At 41.0% G+C, this 24768-nt stretch overlaps 1 protein-coding gene and 1 pseudogene across 1 annotated transcript in view; both read left to right on the forward strand.

Annotated features, from left to right (window-relative positions):
• PRDM5 (PR/SET domain 5) overlaps positions 1 to 24768 on the forward strand; it is a 211301-nt gene that overhangs the window by 18838 nt on the left and 167695 nt on the right. The window lies entirely within an intron of this gene.
• Positions 9073 to 9794, forward strand: LOC133092462 (protein SET-like; annotated as a pseudogene).

Raw genomic sequence — 24768 nt, forward strand, 5'->3', positions numbered from 1 at the left:
TTACCCACGTCTATAAAACACCTTCACAGCAACACCTACATTACTATTTGATTAAATAGCTGGGTACTACTATCGAGCCAAATTGACACATGAAACATATCATAATGTATTATCTGCAAGCAAAATACATTTTTAAGCATCACCATATTGCTGAAACTGCTTGATGTAGGGAGTGGGGTTGCTTGAGGTTCTTGAAAGATTTCTGAAGTGCAGATGATGGAAAATGGAAATTCATAATATAGTCTGCACTACAGTTTAAGTGGAAAATGTTATTGATTTGCCTTATTTTAATATGCTGTTTTAATTGTTTATTTTTATAAACCTGAAAATATTTTTAATGGCTTTTACTATTTTTCTATAAGATCTTAATTTTCTCAGCAGTTAATTTTTTTTTACCATGAAGGTTTTCAAAAGCCAAACATTTATGTGACAAAAAAGATAACCTAAATAAGTCAAAAATGATAAAAACAATTTTTAAGGGGTTGTTAATGACTTTTGATATTTGTTTTGTTATCTCTGAAAATTTTAGTGTAGTGGTCAGGTTAATGTCTTGCACAGCTGGTTATGATGCATTGCTAAGCAGATGATGATTATAATTTTTATTTTGAAAAAAAGACTTGCATATAGGAAACCTAAAGAGGCTGACAGTGCTACAGTAGCTCATTTAGTTTTGCATTATGTATTCCTGTGGTTCTTCGATGTCTTTACATTATTATTTGTTTTTACATACCAGTATACCTAGTCCTCTGACTTTACCACCCAAAGAGCTATTGATTTTACACATTTTATGTTCAGGTAATGTTGCATTCACATAATGATTGCCATTCTTTATTTTCTTTTACTTCTTATGTTATGCTTGTGTTTTGAGTAAGTAATATTTGTACTTTTGACACAATTCAGAAGGGTATTGATGAAGAGTCTCCTTGTCCCCTATAAGCCTGCTCTTTTCACCTAAGACCTTTGATCCCTTTAGCCCCTTAGTTCATGCACCTTTTCCCTGCCTCCTGTAGTTCTTCCTTCTGTGAGTCTGGTCTTCGGGGTGGATTGTCGGCCGGTCTCTGCTCTTCTGTCCAGTTGTGCTGCCGGGCAGGGCAGGGGAAGACGCTCTCAGTGGTATATCTTCCTGGGGGAGCACTTGAAAAACAGTCAGTACCTTTTGAACGGCAAAGATTTACTGCTTGCTGGCTTTAGTCCTATTCCTTATTTTGTTAACTGAGAGAGCTGCTTCCCAGCCCTGAATTATATTCTTAAAGTCCATTTTTATTATTTTAGCTTTGGAGGTGCCAGGATTCAGAAGGTGCACAGAGAAAGGAGGTTGACTGGTCTTACCACAGTCTTCTCCTCTTGGAAACTTTTGAGCCTTCTCAAAGGGAGATAATGAGCCTTCCCTCCTCTGTGGGTAAATTGGGACCGGTTATTTAAGTCATTTCTAATATGCCCCATAGCTCCAGAGCGAACTACCTGCAGCTCTCAAATGTGTGGTCCTCCTCCTCAAGCCAGTGGTTACCTATGTTATGGTTCTGCGACATAAGCCAGGTACTGGGGGTGGTGTCTGGAAAACGATGCCTGCGAGAGAGCACGTGGCATAGCTCTTTCTCATGTTATATTTGCACTCGTGGTGCCAACAGTCCTGGTGGACAAGGCCAAGGGCCCCTAGGTGGCCATTTAACACCAAAGAGCTTGGAGGTACCAGTGAGGATTGCACCTGTTGGTGTGTGTGAGCCCCTGTTAGTTTGGGACGGGGTAGAGAGGCACCTGAGGGTTTCAGTGGGGAGCACTGTCATCGTCTGTTGCATCCTCCCCCCTCCCTCCAGAGGTGCAGCTTGGCACGCCCCGATGCCCACTGGTTCAGAGCATTAAACAGCACCTCAGCCTCGTTCTGTGTTGGCCACCAGGATTTAAGATTGGGGTCTGAAGAGACTCAGTCTCCTCTGTCCTTAAGCCTTCTTGATACTTCAGATTTTTACTTTTATTTGAAAATTAACTGCATTAGCAAAAGAATTCTGGATTTCTCAGGCCTCAGGCCAGTTATAGAGCTTGAGCTTGGAAACCAGTGCTGCACTGTAAATGCTTCCCATTGATAATTTGATGGAACGTGCCCAGTTGTTTGTTTCGTAGTCTATTCTTCCCTTAGTTAGAAGTCTTTTTGCGTACTTTTTCCCAGGTGGTTTGGAGCTTGAGATACATTTCCTTCCACTGTCTACCTGCTCAGACTTGCTCTAAGACCAAAATCCATTCATGTAATGTTGCTAAAACTCTCAACAACCCTTTGTTTTTAAATCTCCAACATCTTCTCTTTCTATAATATTTTCTTCGGTATTTCAAACCACAGTTCAGATACCACCTTTGCAGGCACTGGATCTTATTCTAGCACATACCTTTAAGTTTTGGTACCTGTAGTTTGCAACACAGATTGTACATTTTCATCGCCACCTGCTCAGCCTATTATTCAAGTATTCCAAAGGGGCTGTTGATGAATCCAGTGTTTTCTTTAAAGAAATTCCTTTATTTTTATTATTTATTTATTTATTTATTTATTTATTTATTTATTTTTGGCTGTGCCGGGTCTTCGTTTCTGTGCGTGGGCTTTCTCCACTTGCAGCAAGCGGGGGCCACTCCTCATCGCGGTGCGCGGGCCTCTCACTATCGCGGCCTCTCCTGTTGCGGAGCACAAGCTCCAGACGCGCAGGCTCAGTAGTGGTGGCTCACGGGCCCTGTCGCTCCGCGGCATGTGGGATCCTTCCAGACCAGGGCCCAAACCCGTGTCCCCTGCATTGGCAGGCAGACTCTCAACCACTGCGCCACCAGGGAAGCCCCAGTGTTTTCTTGAATGCTCCAAATGGGTCTGCTCTGTTGGCAGTGCCTCTTCCCTTCTTTTCCCAGAGCATCCTCTTGCATTGTCTGCAAGAGGTGTTTCTGTGGAAACTGGCCTGGTAAGTTCTCAGAACTTGGTCTTTCTAGTTTCATGCTGTTGTGGTCAGAAAAGATGCTTGAGATAATTTCTATACTCTTAAATTTGTTGAGGCTTGTTTTGTGCCCTAGTATGTCATCAGTCCTAGAGAATGTTCCATGTGTACTTGAAAAGAATATGTATTCTGTTTCTTTTTGGATGTAATGTCATGAAAATATTAATTAAATCTAACTGTTCTATTGTATCATTTAGGATCTCTGTTGCCTTATTTAAACTTTTTTTTTTTTTTTTAACTTTTGGGTTTGTTTATTTATTTATTTATGGCTGTGCTGGGTCTTCGTTTCTGTGCGAGGGCTTTCTCCAGTTGCGGCAAGTGGGGGCCACTCTTCATCGCGGTGCGTGGGCCTCTCATTATAGCGGCCTCCCTTGTTGCGGAGCACAGGCTCCAGACGCGCAGGCTCAGTAATTGTGGCTCACGGGCCCAGTCGCTACGCGGCATGTGGGATCTTCCCAGACCAGGGCTTGAACCCGTGTCCCCTGCATTGGCAGGCAGACTCTCAACCACTGCGCCACCAGGGAAGCCCTCTGTTGCCTTATTAATTCTTTGTCCGGAAGCTCTGTCCATCTATGTGAGTGGGGTGTTAAAGTCTCCTACTATTATTGTATTCCTGTTGATTTCTCCCTGTATGTCTGTTAGTATTTGTTTTATGTATTTGGGTGCTGAGTGTAAAATCCTTTTATTGATCCTTTTATCATTATATAGTGTCCTTCTCTATCTTTCTTTATGGCCTTTGTTTTAAAGGCTATTTTGTCTGATATGAGTATTGCTACCCCTGCTTTCTTGTTATTTCCGGTAGCATGAAATATCTTTTTCCCTCCCCTCACTTTCAGTCTGTGTGTGTCCTTTGCCCTAAAGTGGGTCTCTTGTAGGCAGCATATTGTGTAAGCACTTGATTTTTAATCCAGTCTGCCACTCTGTCTTTTGATTGGAGCATTTAGTCCATTGACATTTAAAGTAATTATTGATAGATATGTATTTATTGCCATTTTAAACCTTGTTTTCCTGTTGATTTCTTCTTTGTCCCTTTCTTTTTCTTTTTGTTTTTCCTTTTGTGGTTTGATGATTTTCTTTTGTATTATACTTATGTTCTCTTCTTTTTGGTTTTTGTGAATCTATTTTATGTTTTTGATTTGTGGTTACCCTGTTTTCAAGTATGTTTAACCCCTTCCTATCTCTGCTTGCCTTAGACTGGTGGTCATATAGGCTCAAATATATTCTAGGGGAAAAAAAAAAGTCTACATTTTCTTACTCTCCTCCCCCACATTTTATGATTTTGATGTCCTTTTTCACATCTTCATGTTCATCCTTTTGCTGTTCACTGTGGTTATCATCACTTTCACAGAAAGTTTTTAATTTCTTTTTTTCTTTTTTAATCTGTGTACTAGCTTATTTAAGTGATTTACTTTCCAATTGTGATTTTCTCTTTCCTATAGATTCTTCTTTTCTGTTTAGAGAAGACCTTTCACTATTTCCTTTAGGATAGGTTTAGTATCGCTGTATTCTTTTCTTTATTTAAAAAAAAAATTATTATTTGTCTGCGCCAGGTCTTAGTTGCAGCACACAGGATCTTCATTGCCTCATGTGTGATCTTTGTTGTGGCATGCGGGATCTTTAGTTGCGGCATGCGGGATCTTCGTTGCGGCAGGTGGGATCTAGTTCCCTGACCAGGGATCAAACCTGGGCCCCCTGCATTGGGAGCACGGAGTCTTAACCACTGGACCACCAGGGAAGTCCTGCTGTATTCTTTTGGTTTTTGCTTGTCTGAGAAATTCTTTCTGTCTCCTTCTATTCTAAATGATGATCTTACTGGGTAGTGTATCCTAGGTTGCAGACTTTTCCCTTTCAGGACTTTGACTGGCCTGCAACATTTCTGTAGAGAAATCAGCTGATAGCCTCTGGGGGTTCCTTTGTAATTAACTCTTTGTTTTTCTCTTGCTGCCTTTAGAGTCCTCTCTTTATCTTTAACCTTTGCCATTTTTATTATAATATGTCTTGGTGTAGGTCTGTTTGGGTTTATCTTGTTTGGGACCCTCTATGCTTCCTGTACCTGGATATCTGTTTCCTTCTTCAGGTTTGGGAAGTTTTCAGCCATAATTTCTTCAAATACATTTTTGATCCCCTTTTCACTTTTTTCCCCTTCTGGATCCCTATTTTGTATAGATTGTCATACTTTATATTATCCCATAAGTCTCTTATATTGCTTTCATTTTTTTTTTTAATTTGGCTTTCTGTCTGCTGTCCTGATTGGGTGATTTCTGTTATTCTGTCTTCCAGGTCACTTATTCATTCTTCGGCATTATTCTTTCTGCTATTCATTGCCTTTAGCTCAGTTTCCGTCTCTGCAAGTGACTTTTCTAATTTTTCTTGGCTCCTCTGTATAGTTTCTAGTTCCTTTTTCCAGTACTCTGCATTTCCGTCAATAGCCTTTCTTAATTCCTTCAGTATTTTCATTACCTCCTTTTGGAAATCGGTGTCTATTAGACTGAAGAGGTCTGTTTCATTGTTTGTTCCTTCAGGGGAATTATCTTGGTCTTTTAACTGGGAGTGGTTCCTCTGTTTTTTCATTTTACTTATGTATTTCTCTTACTCTGTGAGTTTAGGAGAAACAGTTATCTCCTGTGGTCCTGGAGGGCTATTTATATGTCTGGGCGTCCCCGTGTAGCTTGTGTGGGTTAATATATTTGGCCCAAGGGCTGTTCTTAGTGTGGATGCCTGTCGCCTCTTTCCTCAGTGTGTGCTGGTTGATACCCCCTTGATGGGGGAGTGCCGACACGTGGCTGGTGTTCAGGTGGAGGCTCAGGCGTGCCCCTGGAGCACACGATGGGAGCCGAGGCAGCTCCCGGACACGCCTGGAGTCTGCGAGGGCGGTGGCGGGGGGATCGTAACCGCTCCTGGCATCTGGGCGGGCAGCAGTGGTGGCTCGCGACTGCCCCCAGAGCCCCTGTAGGCAATGTCCTGCCCGCTGTGAGCATGCGCACGGGGAGAAAGGCTGCAGTCGGGGTTCATCCTCTCCCCTTCTGCACCCTCCAAACCATGGCGACTGGCCGATAAGGTGGCCCAGGCTTCCTCCGCATACACCCTTCGTTGCAGTCGCACTGGATTCCCCGCCCCCACGGCTCTTTCTACACAGCCATCTCCAGTCCTCTCCCCAGTTCTGACCTCCAAAGCCCGAGTTCCAGCACCCAGCCCCTGCCAGCACGTGTCAGGCTGGGGGGTGCAGGACTGCGGCACTGACCGTCTGTGCAGTTCTCCCTCTGCTCTGGCTGCCGCCAAGCGGCTGCTGAAGTTCTCCTCTGAGGGTCTGATGCTCCCCTTCTGTCCTGGCAGATCTACCTGCCAGTGCGGGGGCTTCCCAAGGTGAAGGAACCTTTCCTCTTTCACAGCTCCCTCCCAAGGGTGCAGGTCCTGTCCTGATTCCTTTCTCTCTTTCTTTTTTTTTTTTCCTACCCAGTTACACGGAGATTTTCTTGCCCTTTCAGCAGTCTGAGGTCTTCTGACAGTGTTGAGTTAGATATTCTGTGGGAAATGTTCCACGTGTAGATGTATCTTTGATGTATTTGTGGGAGAAGTTGAGCTTCACGTCCTACTACACCACCATCTGGATCGCTGCCTATACTCTGCTTCTTGAATCTTTCCCTTTGTACCAGAAGTGTACAGAGTGGGTACTTGATACTCTGCTTCTTAAATCTCGGTCTTTGTGGCAAGAGTTGGGCCTGCAGAGGAGTTCTGAATATATTTGTCCATCAGCCATCGCACAGAGAATTGTGGCCTGATTCACAGGTTCAGTTTGCAGCATCTCAGAGAGCATGGGAGAGAGAGACAGGTCTGCAGTCTGCTGTGGAAGGCACACCCTGAGTCTGATGGCAGGGCTGCTTAATGCACAGCAGGGGGCTGGGCATGGAAAGGAGTGACTGTCAGGGTCTTAACAATTAGATAAAGAGAAGGAACCATGAAGGAGAGAAACCCAAAGTATATTTACTCTAATTTCTCTCTCTCATGGAGGAAAAAGTGAGGACACATGGAAAGGGGGAGTAATAGTTCTTTGCTGAGAATATATATATGTAGAATTAGCCTTTCTCTTTTCTCATACTGAGAAATGATGAGGCTCTTTGGAATTCTTTACAAAACAGAAATAGGCAGGGTAAGTGAAACATGATAGAAAGAGGAAGGATACCAGGGTCAGACAATCTTTAGTCTGATTTCACCCTGAGGATCCAGTAAAGCTTTTGCTGTCTTGGAGTTTATGTTTCAGCAGGGAAAGATAGACATAAAACACCTTTAATGAGTAATATAAAGAAAGATAGTGATATGGGTATAAAGAAAATAAAATAGGGCAAGAAAACTTACCTCAGATAAGAACTTGAACACATTGATATTACTGCTGAGAGCAGCTACAAAAGACAGATTAAACATAAAAGTGATTTGTGTAAGGCCATCAAAGAGCTGTTAAAGCAGAGTACTAGGGTACTGTGGTTCCAGAGAAGAGAAAACTTTGAACAGATGAATCAATAATCTATAGCCTTTTTTTTTCTTGAGGAAGTGGTCAGAGCTTTGCTGATTCTGGATATGGGCAAGAGGCTGAAAATTTGACCTCATCCCAAGTAGAGGTTAGTGTTTGAGCCCAGAGAAACAGGTAGAGCTTTCGGCAGTCTTGAGAAGTTGGAGTGACAATATTGGAGACCCAAAGGAACTCAAAAACATTGCTGTCTCCTACTTGAGACATTTGCGGAATTATGAAGCTGCATGACAGGCTGCTGTAAAGTTAAGCCACGTACTTCTAAAAGGCAGAGTGTTCTACAGGCTCATGTTGCTGTGGAGAGGCTCTCAGTGCACATCATACTTTTCATTTGGAAGCACTGTAGGGTGGTACTGTAGGAATAGGATCGACTGAGGCCCGCCGAGGCCTGCCACAGCTGCAGCCAGCTTTGAATCAGCTCACTGCTTGATTAGCTTACGGTGAACAGATTCCACTCTGCCTGGCAGAGGTTGGGGTGAGCCTACTCTGGAGAAATATAATATCTGGGTCCTCTAAAGTTCTTTTACTACACAGCATCCAGCATTTAATAGAAAATGACTAGATGCTAAGAGATAGGACCATGTGACTAAAACCATGAGAAAAGCTGGACAACGGAAACTGACATAGGATTCAGATATTGATTGGAGTTAGCTGATGAGGACTCTAAAATGAACACGATTGATATGTTCTAGCAAATGGAAGAAAAAAATGAAACAAACAGATGAAAAGGTGGAGAATTTTATTAAAAAATTGGGAGGTATAAATGCCAAATGGAGATTCTAGACAAGAAAAATATATGAACTGAAATTGAGAGCTCAGTGTTTGAATTAGATATTAGATATGACACAGCAAAAGACAGGATTAGTGAAGGGGAAAAGAAGTCAATAGAAAATATTGAAAATGAAGCACAGAGACTAAAAATAAATATGTGAGACAGTGACTACATCTAATGTATCTGTAATGTTAGGATCATTTAGCATTTGAAGGAGAAGAGGGAGAAAATGGGGAAGAAGCAAATTCGATGCAATAATGGCTGAGAATTTTCCAGAACTGTTAAAAAACATTACCTGATGAATTGAAGAAGCTCTGTGAGCCTCAAGCAGCACTCCTATAAAGAAAACCACACTCGGGTATATCTTAGTACAACTATGGAAAACCAAGGCAATCTTTAAAGCAGGCAGAAAAAAAAGAGACAATACCTTCAAAAATGAAACAATAAGACTGATAGCTGCCTTTTAACAGAAAATATAAAAAAAAAAAAGGAGTAAAGATAGTCAACAACTGAAATATATCTTTAAGGTAATAGAAAATAGTTGCCAATCTAGAATTCTATACCCAGCAAAAATATTTTAAAATGAAGGTATAGTTCTCTGGGCCTCTTCAAATGTGATCATCTCCCTGTGTGACTGTGCTTTGGATTTGTTTCACAGCACTATTAGCCTCAACTGTGTCTTCACTCACTCTTCAAATTTGGAAACAAAGACTACATCCAGATCCCAGCCAGAGGAAAAATTTGCTACTCTGGATTCGCTGAAGGGAGGGAAAGAACAATAGGAAGCATTTAGATACACAGATATTGTATAAATTGGAATTGACAGACTTTACAAACAACCAGTGAGGAAATTTTCAAATATAACAAAAGTGTTAACAAACTCTGCAAACTATTCAAAGGAGGTCATAATTGATCTCCCAAATCCCAAATTTAGGGGTAATGTTTGCTGACCATGTGCAGATGACTCCCTGGCTTGGGGATGAGAATGAAGAGATGCTGAATTATTTTCTCAACTGAAGTGACAGAATTTGAAGATATTAAATCATATTACAGAACATGCTTTAATTTTGCTAAAAATCCTTGCTTTAAAATAAGCTTCTTTGCAACTCATTTTATCTCAATAAGAGTGGCGACCCATCTTCAATGTTGACTGAAATCAAATGGGAATCTGGGAAGGACCTGATGAAATGTTTATGTCAGACACAAAATAAAGCTGTCTTGAAGAGGTAGCATGAAAGAAATCTCGGACCTTCTTCACCTTGTTCACTGATGATATGGATGCAGGTGCATGCAAATTAAGAGAGTTCATCCAAGATGATATTTGGCCATATCTATTGAATCTATTGATGATAAAGAAGGAGAAGGAGAAGCAGCTGATGTTCATAATGATGAAGGAGACTTGGTACATGTTGATGATGAAGAGGATGAAGGTGAAAGAGAAGATGAAGATGGTGATGATGTGGAAGAAGAAGAAAGGTTGAAGAGGAAGATGACTAAAAGAATACTAATAGACTCCAACGTTCCTTTTATTTAAAAATTTTTTATATTCTCTTGAGCAAGTTGCCATCTCCAGTTTTTTCCCTCTTATGCTTAGTTCTCTTGTCCTAATGAGGTTTCTTTATTTATTTATTTATTTATTTATTTTTTTTCTATGTCAATTTCTAATTTATTCATATTTTTGTTTGACAAACATTTGAAGTAACATGGTTTAATATTCAGTTCTCATTAATGAATTTCCATTTCAATTTCAGTTTCAATTTCAAATGTCATAGGATAAATTTTGCAGTAAGCATTTAATATTGGTTTATTACCATTAGCATTTAGTTATTATAAATTTATTATACAGGAGTGTCTTTTTTTTTTTTTTTTTTTTTTTTTTAAACATCTTTATTGAAGTATAATTGCTTTACAATGGTGTGCTAGCTTCTGCTTTACAACAAAGTGAATCAGTTACACATATACCTATGTTGCCATATCTCTTCCCTCTTGCATCTCCCTCCCTCCCACCCTCCCTATCCCACCCCTCTAGGTGGTCACAAAGCACCGAGCTGATCTCCCTGTGCTATGCGGCTGCTTCCCACTAGTTATCTATTTTACATTTGGTAGTGTATATATGTCCATGACACTCTCTCACCCTGTCACATCTCACCCCTCCCCCTCCCCATATCCTCAAGTCCATTCTCTAGTAGGTCTGTGTCTTTATTCCCATCTTGCCACTAGGTTCTTCATGACCTCTTTTTTTTTTTTTTTTTTCCCTTAGATTCCATATATATGTGTTAGCATACTGTATTTGTTTTTCTCTTTCTGACTTACTTCACTCTGTATGACAGATTCTAACTCCATCCACCTCATTACAAACACCTCCATTTCATTTCTTTTTATGGCTGAGTAATATTCCATTGTATATATGTGCCACATCTTCTTTATCCATTCATCCGATGATGGACACCTAGGTTGCTTCCATGTCCTGGCTATTGTAAACAGAGCTGCAATGAATATTTTGGTACATGACTCTTTCTGAATTATGGTTTTCTCAGGGTATATGCCCAGTAGTGGGATTGCTGGGTCATATGGTAGTTCTATTTTTAGTTTTTTAAGGAACCTCCATACTGTTCTCCATAGTGGCTGTATCAATTTACATTCCCACCAACAGTGCAAGAGTGTTCCCTTTTCTCCACACCCTCTCCAGCATTTATTGTTTCTAGATTTTTTGATGATGGCCATTCTGACCGGTGTGAGATGATACCTCATTGTAGTTTTGATTTGCATTTCTCTAATGATTAATGATGTTGAGCATTCTTTCATGTGTCTGTTGGCAATCTGTATCTCTTCTTTGGAGAAATGTCTATTTAGGTCTTCTGCCCATTTTTGGATTGGGTTGTTTGTTTTTTTGTTATTGACCTGCATGAGCTGCTTGTAAATCTTGGAGATTAATCCTTTGTCCGTTGCTTCATTTGCAAATATTTTCTCCCATTCTGAGGGTTGTCTTTTGGTCTTGTTTATGGTTTCCTTTGCTGTGCAAAAGCTTTTAAGTTTCATTAGGTCCCATTTGTTTATTTGTGTTTTTATTTCCATTTCTGTAGGACCTGGGTCAAAAAGGATCTTGCTGTGACTTATGTCATACAGTGTTCTGCCTATGTTTTCCTCTAAGAGTTTGATAGTGTCTGGCCTTACACTTAGGTCTTTAATCCATTTTGAGTTTATTTTTGTGTATGGTGTTAGGGAGTGTTCTAATTTCATACTTTTACATGTACCTGTCCAATTTTCCCAGCACCACTTATTGAAGAGGCTGTCTTTTCTCCACTGTATATGCTTGCCTCCTTTATCAAAGATAAGGTGACCATATGTGCGTGGGCTTATCTCTGGGCTTTCTATCCTGTTCCATTGATCTATATTTCTGTTTTTGTGCCAGTACCAAACTGTCTTGATTACTGTAGCTTTGTAATATAGTCTGAAGTCAGGGAGCCTGATTCCTCCAGCTCCATTTTTCGTTCTCAAGATTGCTTTGGCTATTCGGGGTCTTTTGTGTTTCCATACAAATTGTGAAATTTTTTGTTCTAGTTCTGTGAAAAATGCCTGTGGTAGTTTGATAGGGATTGCATTGAATCTGTAGATTGCTTTGGGTAGCAGAGTCATTTTCACAATGTTTATTCTTCCAATCCAAGAACATGGTATATCTCTCCATCTATTTGTATCATCTTTAATTTCTTTCATCAGTGTCCTATAATTTTCTGCATACAGGTCTTTTGTCTCCTTAGGTAGGTTTATTCCTAGGTATTTTATTCTTTTTGTTGCAATGGTAAACGGGAGTGTTTTCTTAATTTCACTTTCAGATTTTTCATCATTAGTATACAGGAATGCAAGAGATTTCTGTGCATTAATTTTGTATCCTGCTACTTTACCAAATTCATTGATTAGCTCTAGTAGTTTTCTGGTAGCATCTTTTGGATTCTCTATGTATAGTATCATGTCATCTGCAAACAGTGACAGCTTTACTTCTTCTTTTCCGATTTGGATTCCTTTTATTTCTTTTTCGTCTCTGATTGCTGTGGCTAACACTTCCAAAACTATGTTGAATAATAGTGGTGAGAGTGGGCAACCTTGTCTTGTTCCTGATCTTAGTGGAAATGGTTTCAGTTTTTCACCATTGAGGACAATGTTGGCTGTGGGTTTGTCATATACGGCCTTTATTATGTTGAGGAAAGTTCCCTCTATGCCTACTTTCTGCAGGACTTTTATCATAAATGGGTGTTGAATTTTGTCGAAAGCTTTCTCTGCATCTATTGAGATGATCATATGGTTTTTCTCCTTCAATTTGTTAATATGATGTATCACGTTGATTGATTTGCGTATATTGAAGAATCCTTGCATTCCTGGAATAAACCCCACTTGATCATGGTGTATGATCCTTTTAATGTGCTGTTGGATTCTGTTTGCTAGTATTTTGTTGAGGATTTTTGCATCTATGTTCATCAGTGATATTGGCCTGTAGTTTTCTTTCTTTGTGACATCTTTGCCTGGTTTTGGTATCAGGGTGATGGTGGCCTCGTAGAATGAGTTGGGGAGTGTTCCTCCCTCTGCAATATTTTGGAAGAGTTTGAGAAGGATAGGTGTTAGCTCTTCTCTAAATGTTTGATAGAATTCGCCTGTGAAGCCATCTGGTCCTGGGCTTTTGTGTGTTGGAAGATTTTTAATCACAGTTTCAATTTCAGTGCTTGTGATTGGTCTGTTCATATTTTCTATTTCTTCCTGGTTCAGTCTCGGCAGGTTGTGCATTTCTAAGAATCTGTCCATTTCTTCCAGGTTGTCCATTTTATTAGCATAGAGTTGCTTGTAGTAATCTCTTATGATCGTTTGTATTTCTGCAGTGTCAGTGGTTACTTCTCCTTTTTCATTTCTAATTCTATTAATTTGAGTCTTCTCCTTTTTTCTCTTGATGAGTCTGGCTAATGGTTTATCAATTTTGTTTATCTTCTCAAAGAACCAGCTTTTAGTTTCATTGATTTTTGCTATTGTTTCCTTCATTTCTTTTTCATTTATTTCTGATCTGATCTTTATGATTTCTTTCCTTCTGCTAGCTTTGGGGTTTTTTTGTTCTTCTTTCTCTAATTGCTTTAGGTGCAAGGTTAGGTTGTTTATTCGAGATGTTTCCTGTTTCTTGATGTAGGCTTGTATTGCTATAAACTTCCCTCTTAGAACTGCTTTTGCTGCATCCCATAGGTTTTGGATCGTCGTGTCTCCATTGTCATTTGTTTCTAGGTATTTTTTGATTTCCCCTTTGATTTCTTCAGTGATCACTTCGTTATTAAGTAGTGTATTGTGTAGCCTCCACGTGTTTGTATTTTTTACAGATCTTTTCCTGTAATTGATATCTAGTCTCATAGCGTTGTGGTCGGAAAAGATACTTGATACGATTTCAATTTTCTTAAATTTACCAAGGCTTGATTTGTGACCCAAGATATGATCTATCCTGGAGAATGTTCCATGAGCACTTGAGAAAAATGTGTATTCTGTTGTTTTTGGGTGGAATGTCCTATAAATATCAATTAAGTCCATCTTGTTTAATGTATCATTTAAAGCTTGTGTTTCCTTATTTATTTTCATTTTGGATGATCTGTCCATTGGTGAAAGTGGGGTGTTAAAGTCCCCTACTATGATTGTGTTACTGTCGATTTCCCCTTTTATGGCTGTTAGTATTTGCCTTATGTATTGAGGTGCTCCTATGTTGGGTGCATAAATATTTACAATTGTTATACCTTCCTCTTGGATCGATCCCTTGATCATTATATAGTGTCCGTCTTTGTCTCTTGTAATTGTCTTTATTTTAAAGTCTATTTTGTCTGATATGAGAATTGCTACTCCAGCTTTCTTTTGATTTCCATTTGCATGGAATATCTTTTTCCATCCCCTCACTTTCAGTCTGTATGTGTCTCTAGGTCTGAAGTGGGTCTCTTGTAGACAGCATATATATGGGTCTTGTTTTTGTATCCATTCAGCCAGTCTGTGTCTTTTGGTGGGAGCATTTAATCCATTTACATTTAAGGTAATTATCGATATGTATGTTCCTATTCCCATTTTCTTAAATGTTTTGGGTTTGTTATTGTAGGTGTTTTCCTTCTCTTGTGTTTCTTGCCTAGAGAAGTTCCTTTAGTATTTGTTGTAAAGCTGGTTTGGTGGTGCTGAACTCTCTCAGCTTTTGCTTGTCTGTAAAGGTTTTAATTTCTCCATCAAATCTGAATGAGATCCTTGCTGGGTAGAGTAATCTTGGTTGTAGGTTTTTCTCCTTCATCACTTTAAGTATATCCTGCCACTCCCTTCTGGCTTGCAGCGTTTCTGCTGAAAGATCAGCTGTTAACCTTATGGGGATGCCCTTGTGTGTTATCTGTTGTTTTTCCCTTGCTGCTTTTAATATGTTTTCTTTATATTTAATTTTTGATAGTTTGATTAATATGTGTCTTGGTGTGTTTCTCCTTGGATTTATCCTGTATGGGACTCTCTGTGCTTCCAGGACTTGATTAACTATTTCCTTTCCCATATTAGGGAAGTTTTCAACTATAATCTCTTCAAATATTTTCTCAGTCCCTTTCTTTTTCTCTTCTTCTTCTGGGACCCCTATAATTCGAATGTTGGTGCGTTTAATGTTGTCCCAGAGGTCTCTGAGACTGTCCTCAGTTCTTTTCATTCTTTTTTCTTTATTCTGGTCTGCAGTAGTTATTTCCACCATTTTATCTTCCAGGTCACTTATCCGTTCTTCTGCCTCAGTTATTCTGCTATTGATCCCATCTAGAGTATTTTTAATTTCATTTATTGTGCTTGTCATCGTTTCTTGGTTCCTCTTTAGTTCTTCTACGTCCTTGTTAAATGTTTCTTGCATTTTGTCTATTCTATTTCCAAGACTTTGGATCATCCTTACTATCATTATTCTGAATTCTTTTTCAGGTAGACTACCTATTTCCTCTTCATTTGTTAGGTCTGGTGTGTTTTGACCCTGCTCCTTCATCTGCTGTGTGTTTTTCTGTCTTCTCATTTTGCTTATGTTACTGTGTTTGGGGTCTCCTTTTCACAGGCTGCAGGTTCGTAGTTCCCGTTGTTTTTGGTATCTGTCCCCAGTGGCTAAGGTTGGTTCAGTGGGTTGTGTAGGTTTCCTGGTGGAGGGAACTAGTGCCTGTGTTCTGGTGGATGAGGCTGGATGTTGTCTTTCTGGTGGGTTCGTCCACGTCTGGTGGTGTGTTTTGGGGTGTCTGTGGCCTTATTATGATTTTAGGCAGCCTCTCTGTTAATGGATGGGGCTGTGTTCCTCTCTTGCTAGTTGTTTGGCATAGGGTGTCCAGCACTGTAGCTTGCTGGTCGTTGAGTGAAGCTGGGTCTTGATGTTGAGATGGAGATCTGTGAGAGATTTTCGCCGTTTGGTATTACGTGGAGCTGGGAGGTCTCTTGTGGACCAGTGTCCTGAAGTTGGCTCTCCCACCTCAGAGGCACAGCCCTGATGCCTGGCTGGAGCACCAAGAGCCTTTCATCCACACGGCTCAGAATAAAAGGGAGAAAAAATGGAAAGAAAGAAAAAAAGAGGATAAAATAAAATAAAATAAAGCAATTATAATAAAAAATAAGAAAAAAAAAATTATTAAGAGTAAATTTATTAAGAAAAAAAATTTTTTTTTAATTTTTAAAAATAGATTTATTAATTTTTTATACTAAAAATAAGAAAAAAATTATTTAGAAAAAATTTATTAAGAAAAAAAATTTTTTAATTTTTTAAAATAAAAAATATGAAAAAACTTATTAAAAATTTTTTTAAAAATAGAAAATAAGGAAAAAATTATTAAGAAAACATTTATTAGGGAAAAAAAAAATTTTTAAGCCAAAAAAAATAAAAATAAAAAAAACGGACGGACCTAACCCTAGGACTAATGGTGAGAGCAAAGCTATACAGACAAAATCTCACCCAGAAGCATACACATATACACTCACAAAAAAAAGGAAAAGGGGAAAAGTTAATATATCCTGCTCCCAAAGTCCATCTCCTAAATTTGGGATGATTCGTTGTCTATTCAGGTATTCAATAGATGCAGGCACATCAAGTTGTTTGTGGAGCTTTAATCCGCTGCTTCTGAGGCTGCTGGGAGAGATTTCCCTTTCTCTTCTTTGTTCGTACAGCTCCCGGGGTTCAGCTTTGGATTTGGACCCGCCTCTGCATGTAGGTCGCCTGAGGGCGTCTGTTCCCCGCCCAGACAGAACGAGGTTAAAGGAGCAGCTGATTCGGGGGCTCTGGCTCAGTCAGGCCGGGGGGAGGGAGCGGTACGGAGGAGGCGGGGCGAGCCTGCGGCGGCAGAGGCCAGCGTGACGTTGCAGCAGCCTGAGGCGCGCCGTGCGCTCTCCCGGGGAAGTTGTCCCCGGATTACGGGAGCCTGGCCGTGGCGGGCTGCACAGGCTCCCGGGAGGGGCGGTGTGGAGAATGACCTGTGCTCGCCCACAGGCTGTTTGGTGGCGGCAGCAGCAGCCTTAGCGTCTCATGCCCGTCTCTGGGGTCCGCGCTGATAGCCGCGGCTCGCGCCCGTCTCTGGAGTTCGTTTAAGTGGCGCTCTGAATCCCCTCTCCTTGCACGCCGCGAAACAAAGAGGCAAGAAAAAGTCTCCTGCCTCTTCGGCAGCTGCAGACTTTTTCTCGTGGACCCTCCCGGCTAGTTGTGGTGCGCTAGACCCTTCAGGCTGTGTTCACGCAGCCAACCCCAGTCCTCTCCCTGGGATCCGACCGAAGCCCGCGCCTCAGCTCCCAGCCCCCGCCCGCCCCGGCGGGCGAGCAGACAAGCCTCTCGGGCTGGTGAGTGCTGCTCGGCGCCGAGCCTCTGTGCGGGAATCTCTCCGTTTTTCCCTCTGCGTCCCTGTTGCTGTGGGATCCGCGCTGATAGCCGCGGCTCGCGCCCGTCTCTGGAGCTCGTTTAGGCGGCGCTCTGAATCCCCTCTCCTTGCGCGCCGCGAAACAAAGAGGCAAGAAAAATTCTCTTGCCTCTTTGGCAGCTGCAGTCTTTTTCCCGGACTCCCTCCCGGCCAGCACCGAAGCCCGAGCCCCAGCTCCCAGGCCCCGCCCGCCCCGGCGGCTGAGCAGACAAGCCTCTCGGGCTGGTGAGTGCTGGTCGGCACCGCTCCTCTGTGCGGGAATCTCCGCTTTGCCCTCCGCACCAATGTGGCTGCGCTCTCCTCCGTGGCTCCGAAGCTTCCCCCCTCTGCTACCCGCAGTCTCTGCCCACGAAGGGGCTTCCTAGTGTGTGGAAACCTTTCCTCCTTCACCGCTCCCTCCCACTGGTGCAGGTCCCGTCCCTATTCTTTTGTCTCTGTTATTTCTTTTTTCTTTTGCCCTACCCAAGTACGTGGGGATTTTCTTGCCTTTTGGGAGGTCTGACGTCTTCTGCCAGCGTTCAGTGGGTGTTCTGTAGGAGCAGTTCCACGTGTAGATGTATTTCTCATGTATCTGTGGGGAGGAAGGTGATCTCCGCGTCTTACTCTTCCGCCATCTTGCCCCTCCTCCTCCTCTTTATTTTTTTTGTCTCATATAATAAAGAGATTGCCCACTTATTTTGTGGGAGACTATCTTGAGCAAAATACAATGGGGAAAAATCTCTACACATTTCTTTTTTTTTTTTTTAAAGATTTTTTTTTTTTTTAATGTGGACCATTTTTAAAGTCTTTATTGAATTTGTTACAATATTGCTTCTGTTTTATGTTTTGGTTTTTGGCCACGAGGCATGTGGGATCTTAGCTCCCAGATCCCTGGTTGAACCCATACCCCCTGCATTGGAAGGCGAAGTCTTAACCACTGGACCTCCAGGGAAGTCCCCCTGCACATTTCTGGTTCAAGTTCCTTTTTATCCCTTCTTGTCTCAAAAAATGTGAAAGTAGTGATGTGGCGTTAACACATCACCGTGCACTGTGGGGAAGAAGAAAATTTTCTCCCTTTGTTCTGCCAGAAGCTGGAGGGTGTTCATCTTCCTTGTGCTTGAAATTCTTGATTTTTACTTCTTTAAAGTGCTCAGAGATTACATTGTGACTCTATGTAATATGGGCATTAACATTATCACCATGTACATGCACTTTGTTAAAAAAAATCTAATAAAATGGAATTATATTGAGCGAGGAGAGGATGGGTTTGAGGTGTTAGGGCATTTGAGTGTTGGTAGGAGAGGAGAGAGAGAATGGGGCAGAAACAAATTTGAAAAGATAATGGCATTAAAGTGTGTATTTTGACAACATAAATTTCAGACCTTACAAATTTGTTTAATAGGTCATACTGTTAAAAAAAATTAAAGATGTTTTCAGACAAGCAAAACCCAGCAGACCTGCACCGAAAGAAATACTAAAGTAAAGGTAGCTCTTCTGGGAGAAGAAAAATGAATCCTGATGGAAACTCAGAAATTCAGAACAGGGTGAAGATCAACAAAGGGCAAATATATGGGTGAGTAAACATAAATATTGATGGTACTAAACAATTATAGTAATGATTCGTGAGTTTAAGAACATACACAATTTATATAATGGTAGAACAATTTGAAAGGCAGGAGGGAAGCAAATGGAGTTAAAGCGTTTCAAGGTTCTAGCATTATCAGGTAAATTTATCTAACTAAATTATCTAAAATAATAGTAGAAGGTTGTTGTAACTAACAAGTTAAGAAAAGGAAAATGAGATAATAAGATAATTTTATTAATGAAAAAAGCCAGGCGAGAAGTGAGGAAAAAGAACTGGGTCATATAGAAAGTAAATACCAAAATTGTATCTATAAATCCAACTAGGTTAATATTTATATAAAATTTAAATGGGTTAAGTGCTTCCATTAAAACACTGTTATTAATGGATTGGATCCCCAATGAACCAACTAATGTCCCTTAACAGGCAATTTTAAAATAAAAAGACAAAGAAAGCCTGAAAATAGAAGATAGAAAAAGATATATTGTGCCAGTACAAATGGAAAGAAATCAGGTGTAACCTTAGTAGTATTTGACAAAGTGGACTTTAAGGAAAAGGCATTACTAAAAATAAAGATGGTCCATACACTAGACGATGTACATGTTCCAAATGTGAAAGCAATCCAGATGGAAGACTTAAGCACATCTTTCTCAACTGCTGATAGAGTAAGCAGGAAGATAAAACTGGAAAGGATAGAAAGATAATCTGATCAATATAATTAACATACATGGTCTAATTGACATATATAGAACACTGTACCCAATGATAGTTGATCAAATAATACACATGGAACACTTGCCAAAATTAACCATATGCTGAGTCATAAAGCACAAGTCAATTGATTTCAAAAGGTGCAATCTCATTAAAAATTCTAGCAAGTTTTTATTTTTATTTTTATCTTTTGGTGGAAACTGATTCTAAAATTTATGTGAAAATCCGAGGGGTCATGAATTACCAAGACAGCCTTAAAGTGAAAGAACCGAACTGGAGGACTTATCAAACATCAAGGCATATTATAAAGGAATTATAATTTAATACTGTTATACTGGCGCAAGGATAGACAAAAACATTACTTTTGACAAAAATGTCATTAACAACATGGTGGGAAAAGGATGGCATTTTCAATAATAGTGTCAGGTCAAAATAATTTTCTTATGGAAAAAAGGTATTTTATCCCTAACTCACATCATATATAAAAAGGTCAGTTTAATACAATTATAAATGTAAATATGTCAGGTAAAAACAGTAAACCTTTAGAGGAAAATGTTGAATACCATAATCTTAGATTAGGTGGAGGTTTCTTAAATAAGAAATAATAAACACTGTGAAGGGCAAAATGATAAATTGGAGAACAGTAAATACCATAAAGGGAATGAAAAAGCAAATAACTGAGGGGGAGAAGATATTGGTAATGTGTTCGTCTCAAAAAGGATTTGTATCCAGAATATATTAAAAACTACAAATCGATTAAAAAAAAAATGGGCCAAACACTTGAATGGGCACTTCACACAAGAAGATATCTAAATGGCCAGTAAATGTGAAAAGATGGTCATCTTCATTAGTCATCTTGGAAATGCAAACCAAAAGCGCAGTGAAGTGCCATGATATAGTCACCAGAATGACTAAAATTGAAAAGACAGATAATGTCAAATATTTACAAGAATTATCTGAAACTCTCATATGCTAATGCTGGGTTTTTAAATCGGTACAGGCACTTTGGAAAACTAGAGCTGAGTATGTGCATATGATGCAATACAGCAATTCCGTTAGACATATTCCTAGTAGAAATGCATTCATATATTTACTAAAAGATTTGTACAAGAACTTTCATAGCAACACCATGAGAAGTTGTCTCAAACTGTACAAATGCATATTCATGAAATGGAAGATTATAAAGCTTTATGATAATGAATGTATTACAACTATGCTTAGCAACATGGGTGAATCTCAGAAACATAACAGTGAGTGAAAGAAGCTGGAGACAAATGAATTCATATTGTATGATTTTGTTTATATAAAGTTCAAAACCAGGTAAAGGTAATTTATAAATCAGGGTTGTGGTTACCTTGTTGGGAGGATAGCGACAGGACGTAGGGACCTGGGCAGACTTCTGGGGTGCTGTTTCTTGATCTGTGTGCTAGTTTGTGAGTTTGGTGTGTTTACTTTGTGAGAATTCATTGAGCTGTGCACTTAAAGTTTCTCTTTTTTTTTTTGTTGTTGTTGTAATTGTATACTTCCACAAAAAGCTTACTTAAAAAAATGGAACAGAACAGTGGGATAAAATGCCTTGGCCATGAGTGTCTACTTTAGCAATCTGGCTGGGCTGTCAGGTTGTTCCGAGACGTACACAACGGGGGTGCAGCCATATGAAGAAGACCTGGATAAGAGCCCAGGGAGTAGCAGAGGTGGCAGCGAATTTCAAAGGACAAAAACAAAGCCAGGGAAGCTAGTGGTTAATGGATGATGGGCCAGTGGTAGGGCATGGCATTAGAGAGGTAGTTATAGGTCAGATTATGAGGTTTATTACAGCAGCAGTAGGAAGTCACAGAAAAGATTTAGTTAGGAGAATGATGTGACTCTGTTCATGCCTTGAGAAGAGCAGTGTGTCTGCTGTGTGGAGAACAGGCTTGAGGGAGCAGACACACCAGGCAGGAGTCTGTTGCTGTAGTGGAGGAGTGATCTGATGGTGACCTGGACTTGGGCCTTAGCAGTGGATTTGGTGAGAAGTGGTCGGCTTCTGGTTGTATGTTATTGGAGATAGGGGGTAGCTAACACCGATAGGGCTTACTCTGATGAATTGTGTGTTGAAAGAGAAAAGTCCAGAATGACTTTTAAATGTTTGGCTTGTGCCATATGGGTGGAAGGTGGTGACATTTCTGAGACAGGACAGCATTTCTGAGATAGGACAGTTGGAGAGTGAGAGTGAAGGGGCTGGGAGGATGGGGTCGTCTACTACATTGTAAACTTCCAAAGACAGTGCATTGTCTTATTAATCTTTACTCCTCAGGTCTTAGCACAGTATCTGGAACATAAATATAATTAGCTAAAAGTTTGATTCATTTTGTAGTCAGTATTTTATTTTTTTTGTATATGTATGTATTTATTTATTTTTGGCTGCTTTGGGTTCCCGCTGCTGGGCGCGGGCTTTCTCCAGCTGCGGGGAGCGGGGGCTACTCTTCGCTGCGGTGTGCGGGCCTCTCACCGCGGGGGCCTCTCGTGTTGCCGAGCACGGGCTCCAGGCACGCGGGCCCCAGCAGCTGCGGCATGCGGACCCAGTAGTTGTGGCTCACGGGCCCAGTTGCTCTGCGGCATGCAGGATCCCCCCAGGCCAGGGATCGAACCCGTATCCCCTGCACCGGACTCCCAACCACTGCGCCACCAGGAAAGCCCTGTAGTCAGTATTTAATCATTCACATTCAGTGAACATATTGAATAAGTGTATAAGTTATTTTCACCATTGGCCTTCTTAGAAAATATGTAATTTAAGGGTTAAAAAAAAAACCTGTTGATCCCTTGGTATTTTACTACCTTGGGTTTGCCCACTTTGTAGACATTTTTTTTTTTGTCATGAATATGGTGATTTGAGTGAAATACAGCTTTTAAAGAAGCCCATTGGTTGGATACTAAACTGGACATTTTATTTAGACGTTATTCTCTTTCTTTGCAGTTATTTTGTGATTACAGCTGTTCTGCTGTTTGGGAATTTGATTCAGCACCAGGTTTCCAATGTGTTTTAGTTTTTTGAAGAAATGTTTTCAATTGTTTAAAATCTGTTATTTTTCTTTATTGTTTATGGAAGTCCTTTTAGGTGTTTGGAACAAGAAAGTTTCTTTACCAAATGTTTTTCTTTTGTGGATGATAACATTTTGTTTTAGATTCCAAATGGAACCACTTAGTGTAGACGTTAGTGGAAAAATACCACCTAAGAAGCCTTGTAGAATGCTGGGAATCCTAGAGCAGATGTCATGGTACATTCTTCCTGACACTAGTCCTCTAGTTTGGGATAAATCAAAGCGATTCAATGTTACATGTCTTCCAGAAGTTCTGCATTTGTTTTGTGGTGGTTGTTTGTCTGCTCCCCACAAGATGGCTCCTGCCTGAGTACGTCAGCCAACTTCTGGCCATTCAGCCAAACGTGAGGTGTGATTAGAAGAACGCTGGGGGGGCTTCCCTGGTGGCGCAGTGGTTGAGAATCCACCTGCCAATGCAGGGGACACGGGTTCGAGCCCTGGTTTGGGAAGATCCCACATGCTGCGGAGCAACTGGGCCCGTGCGCCACAACTGCTGAGCCTGCGCATCTGGAGCCTGTGCTCCGCAACAAGAGAGGCCGCGATAGTGAGAGGCCCGCGCACCGCGATGAAGAGTGGCCCCCGCTCGCCGCAACTAGAGGAAGCCCTCGCACAGAAACGAAGACCCAACACAGCCAAAAATAAATAAATAAATTAATTAAATTAAAAAAAAAAAAAAAAGAACGTTGGGAATCCAGGCTGAGCAGTTTGGTTAAAAAGAAACAATCAAGCAAACAAACAATATTTGTATTGTTGGAGTACTTTCATCATCCTTGTGATTCTGATCACAACTTAACAGCCCCATAGAAATTTTATGAAATAGATGCATTTGGCTACAAACAGCAGCAGCTCCAATTCATTTAAATAAAAAAGACAGTATGTTAAACAAGAGGAAATTCAACAGTCTAGCAGGCTTCAGGGATGGTTGGTTAGTTAGCTTAATAGTGTCACCCAAGTTCTTTCTACCTCTCTACTTTGCCGACCTTGGTAGTGGCTTATATATTTCTTTCTTTAAAATTTTTTTAATATTATTTATTTATTTATTTTTAATTATTTGCTGCATTGGGTCTTTGTTGCTTCACGTGGGCTTTCTGTAGTTGTGGCTAGCGGGGGCTACTCTTCGTTGCGGTGCGCGGGCTTTCTCATTGCGATGCCTTCTCTTGTGGCGGAGCATAGGCTCTAGGTGCATGGGCTTCAGTAGTTGTGGCTCGTGGGCTCTAGAGCGCAGGCTCAGTAGTTGTGGCACATGGGCTTAGTTGCTCCGTGGCACGTGGGATCTTCCCAGACCAGGGCTTGAACCCATGTCCCCTGCATTGGCAGGCAGACTCTTAACTGCTGCGCCACCAGGGAAGTCCTTGGTAGTAGCTTAATCCTCAAGCTGGTGGAAGGTACCAGGCAAGTTTCAGACAAGGTAGTGTCCATAAAGAGCAAGGACACCTTCTCAAGAACCATCTTCCTGTAGCACCTCTTCCCTAAGATGTCACATCTGATTCCTGAACTGGCAAAGGGAATGGGATTGTTCTTACCCAGTCAGGCATAACCTCGTGCTGGGGTAGGTGAGCTTTTCCTTAGACTTCATAGGGGAGGGTGGACATCAGAACAAGTTTAGTCTTCTTTGAGGAAGGAGGATGAGCAGGGTGTATACTGAGAGGCAGTGTCCCCCATGAGAATGACCGCATTGGTTATTTGTTCATTCAACAGCTATGTCTTGAATGCTTACTTTGTCCCAGACAATGTGATAGGTGCTGGGTTTACCTAGACAGATAGAAAAAAATATTGGGTTGGCCAAAAAGTTCTTTTGGGTTTTTCGGTAAGATCTTATGGAAAAAACCAAACGAACTTTTTGGCCAACCCAATATCTGGCAGAGAAGGTAAATCTTAAAGTCCGGTAAGGAGTCTAGTATTTGTATCTTTAATTATTTCCATGTTCTGCAAATGATTTGTTTGGGGAGCATAGAAAGCACATTTAGTAAAAGTCTTTTTGGTTATTAGAACTCTTAAAAGAACAGTGCTTCTGGGCCTCCCTGGTGGCGCAGTGGTTAAGAATCCACCTGTCAATGCAGGGGACCAGGTTCGAGCCCTGGTCCGGGAAGATCCCACCTGCGCGGAGCAACTAAGCCCGTGCGCCACAACTACTGAGCCCGTGCTCTAGAGCCCGTGAGCCATGACTACTGAGCCCGTGAGCCACGACTACTGAGCCCGCGTGCTGCAACTACTGAAGCCTGTGCGCCTAGAGCCCGTGCTCCGCAGCAAGAGAAGCCA

This window comes from Eubalaena glacialis, chromosome 5, assembly GCF_028564815.1.
Source record: "Eubalaena glacialis isolate mEubGla1 chromosome 5, mEubGla1.1.hap2.+ XY, whole genome shotgun sequence".
Lineage (NCBI taxonomy): Eukaryota > Metazoa > Chordata > Mammalia > Artiodactyla > Balaenidae > Eubalaena > Eubalaena glacialis.